Raw genomic sequence first — 4570 nt, forward strand, 5'->3', positions numbered from 1 at the left:
CTGCCGGTTTGTTTGTGTGTGTCTTTGTGTGTGTGTGTGTGTGTATACACATAACATTTTATGTAATATATTGTTTGGTACTTTATTTCTTTATTTTGGTACTTTACAGAATACTTTGTGGTACTTTGGTATATTGGGCGCTTTCTTTCTTTCTGTCCATTAATTGTGGCATCTAAGGTGCATAAGGGCACCTTGCGGTTGCATGCGATGTGATTTAGTTGGTAAACATAATAGAACTATGTGGTATTTCAGTACATTATGGAAAGTTTTGTGGTAGTTTAAGTTTTCTGGCACATTTTTTGGTACACCTAATGCTATTGTTACTTTATAGTATACTTTGGTGGTAGATTGTGGTTCTTTGAGTACTTAATCCTGGACCTTGTGTCTTCTTGTGATACTTTGTAGTGCTTGTTGTGGTACTTTGTTGGACTCTACTGTTGTTTGTACTTTGTAGTAACCACTTATATGTTTTGTGGTGCTTTTGTAGTTAGGTAGTAGTAGGATGTGATTCGTTTTGGTGAACTCAATCGATCTTTGGAGTATCCATACTTTCTAGACCACTTACGCTAGCTTTTAGTAGTTTGAACTTGTTGTGGTACATTTTGGTACGCTTTGTAGTACTTTCTTGTTTTTGTTGCTTTGCAGTTGTGGTACATTGTGGTTCTTCATGGTACCTCATCTTGCAGCTTGTGTTTTTTGGTGGTAGTTTGTTGTGATTTGGGGCACTTTGTAGTGCTCAATGTGGTAGTATATGGTACTTTGTGATAACTTGTGCTTTATTTTAATAAATGCTTAAGTAATGATTTGTGGTACCTTTTGGAAGGCTTTGTGAGTCTTTGGTTGATACACTGTTGTGCTCCAAGTGATATTTTTGCTGGGCAGGAGGATTCACACAGGAGACTTTACTCTCTTCTTTTTGATTTTTCCTGGTGAGACACAATGAGAGAAATAGTAGCAGTAACAGGCAGAGAGAGAGAGAAAGAGGTTTGACATTCAACAAAAGTCCCTGACAGGAATTAAACACAGTACATTGCATTTATATGGTATGCATCTTAACCACTCGGCCACCTAGACTCTTCTTTTTAAACATGTATTTATTTATCTGTCTCTTCAATGAGCAGTGATAATAACATTCACAGCCTTCACATTACAGGAAGTCTTACTGTATTTATTGACACGCACCAAAAGCAAAATAAAATCAGTTAGAGATCTGTGTGCATGTGTTAACATATTAGTGTTCACGTTATACATCAGCTTCACCGCCTCAAGCATTGTCTGGTGTCAATGTATTGAGCGGTTTACACCCAACAATGCCATTCTCAGAGAGCAATCTCTATTTCAGACTGTATCATTTGTCACCTGCTCTGCATCTCCATCCATCACACTCTCAATCATCTTCTACCTCTTTCTTTCTTTCTCTCTTTTTCTTTTAGTTTCTCAGTATTTTCGTCACCATCTCCATCTGTCATTCTTTACTTCTCTGTCAAATTATCACACAAACAAACATTTCTCCCAATGGGCGATTGCTGCAGGTTTGAACTGTCTCAATGTGTGAAAAAAAAAAGCCCTTATCCACACATTCAATCTCTATCGGAACTGGAGGTAATTCCCCGAGGAATCAATAACGACTCCTCGCTGTCTGGAGAAAGTATTGCTGTTCAGGAAGATAAACAGTCTCATTGTCAGTCCAACCACCAAGAATGTTTCTTTATATGTGCCTTTAATCCCTTGCTTGAATTTAAAGTGTGCAAAAACGACCAAGTTTGGAGTTAAGTTTTTAAATTTCAACAGCAAAATGGTTAATAATGCATTTCTTCATCTCAGTTTGCAGATCACATGAACCACAAGCACTGGATTTGCCGTGTACAACTCTCAGGTCACTTAAGTTAATAAAACTTCCCCTAGTCTGTGATGGCTATATATGCTATATTACCAAAAGTTTTGGGTCGCCTGCCTTTACATGTACGTGAAGGTTAATGACATCCCATTCTTAATCTGTAGGGTTTAATATGGAGTTGGCCGACCCTTTGCCGCTATAACAGCTTCAACTCTTCTAGGAAGGCTGTCCACAAGGTTTAGGAATGTGTTCATGGGAAGTTCTGACCATTCTTCTAGAAGCGCATTTCTGAGGTCAGGCACAGATGTTGGACGAGAAGGCCTGGCTCGCAGTCTCCGCTCTAATTCATCCCAAAGGTGTTCTATGGTGTTGGGGTCAGGACTCTGTGTAGGCCAGTCATGTTATCCACACCAAACTCGCTCATCCACGTCTTTATGGACCTTGCTTTGTGCGCTGATGTGCAGCGCAGTTATGTTGGAACAGGAAGGGGCCATCCCCAGACTGTTTCTAGTAGAGGTTGACCAATAATCGGTCTGGCAGATTACTGGCGCCGATATTCAGCATTTGTCCAATAATCTGCATCGTTCATTTTAAAAACAGATAGCCGATATAATTAATTAATAAAATAATGTGCTCCTTTGACTCTGATGCAGCTGCCTCAGAGTGGTCCCACCCACAGTACTAGCTGATTGGTTACAAGTCACGAGTAATAGCCTATCAACACTGCAGCCCCTCCCCTTCTCTCTCAGCAGAGCTCAGCGTACACACACACACACACACACACAGAGCGGAGATAGCTGAGTGTACATTACACAAGTTGACCAAAACTACAGCCTTTACTGTAAGTTCTTGCAGCAAAACCAGCAGTACTAGTAAAAGGCTGCTACTGCATCAGTACAAGCAGTAACGTGCACAAAACTTTACTCAGTATTTTGATGTCAGGAATATAGTTTATTTAACATGTTCCATTTGTTTCCAATGAGATACTGATTTCATATTGTTACTTTTCTGCAGTAAATTTTGATTACTGTTCTGAATCAATTCTTTTCTTTTTTAAAAGGCAATTATTTTATTAATGAAAACCCAATAAGAGTATAGATAAAGAACAGAACAAATAAATAGTATCAACTCATGTATCAGTAAAACCCTAACAATATAAAATAAATACAATATAAATGGTTTATGATAATTTATCACTCATAGTTAAGTTAAGTCCATCTCTGGGGTAGATCTCTAATTCATTTAATTTAATATATACAAAGATTAAACATGACAATTTACTTTAATTTGTTATTTTAAAGTATTTCAAGTTTTGTGTTGGAGTTTGTGTTATTCTAAAATTTGACACCAAGATAAATGTTTTTACAGCAATTGTATATCGGTTCCACATATCGGTCATTGGTCTAATTGGTTACTAATAATCGGGATCGATCCGGTAAAAAACATATCTGTCAATCCCTACAAATTTGGTTGCATGAAATTATCCAAAATGTCTTGGTATGCTGAAGGATTAACAGTTCTTTTCACTGGAACTACGGGCCCAAGCCCAACCCCTGAAAAACAACACCATAACACAATCCCCCCTACGACAAACTTCACACTTGGCACAATGCAGTCAGACAAGTACCGTTCTACTGGCAACCGCCAAAGCCAGACTCGTCCATCAGATTGCCAGACACACGACGTTTGAAGGTCTGTAGCTATTGACTCTGCAGAAAGTTGGCAACTTCTGCGCACTGTGCGCCTCAGCATGAGCTGACCCTGCTCGTGATTTTATGTGGCCAACCACTTAAACCCTGACACACCTGTCAGTGAAATATTAATGGCGATAACAGATTTCCCAGGAAATAGTGGGACAAACAGGACAGGGTGTGTGGTCAGTTTGATTGACAGCGCAAACTCTAGTCTGCCTTTAGGTCCATGTTGACTTCCCAAATGGTAACACACACACACATCCCAAGTTTACACACACACACACACACACACACACACACACACACACACACACACACACAGCCAAGCAAAGATGGAAGAAGTTAACATGTTGTACTTGTCTCTTCTGCATTATTGATGACTGCTGACAGGTAGCAGAGAGGGAGCGTAGATGTGAGATTAGCCCAGTAATGTGGAATAAGATGTTGCTGCCCAGGCTGCAAAAACACACAGAGGGCTCAAAATTTCAAGTCAACTGAAACATCAGTGAGGAGCCATGAAAAATATTATTATAGGGAACTTAAGGCAACCAGTTCAATTAATGTTCAGTGATGATGGTAGGTTTTTATTAGTTTGTTCCAATTCATTGAGTCCATTTCAGAGTCACTTGTGAAGGAAGGGATTATAGTGTCAATAACATGTGTGCCATAAATGATAAAAGTCTATGAAAAGAAGTAAATAGCTCACTGTAATGGGAGGACTGAGGAAAGATACACAGAAGTGATGGAAGAAGTGGTCCAATCCTTTACTTAGGTAAAAGTACGCGACATGTCCCCACCACTTTTTAAATGGCTGATTTTGTCCCCACCACTTTTTGAAAGCATTTGTTTAAATGTTCTGAAAATACCTTGCACCAAAAAAATGTCAACTAACAAATGAAAATGATTTGAGAAATGTTTATTTGCACTATAAGAAAACGTGCAATTTAAATATAAAAGAAACAAATGTGCATTGTCCAGAAAAACTTAAGCTAAAAAAACACCAAGAAGCTGAATACTGCATTATGTTCTGTTACATTTT

This window comes from Micropterus dolomieu, linkage group LG20, assembly GCF_021292245.1.
Source record: "Micropterus dolomieu isolate WLL.071019.BEF.003 ecotype Adirondacks linkage group LG20, ASM2129224v1, whole genome shotgun sequence".
Classification (NCBI taxonomy): domain Eukaryota; kingdom Metazoa; phylum Chordata; class Actinopteri; order Centrarchiformes; family Centrarchidae; genus Micropterus; species Micropterus dolomieu.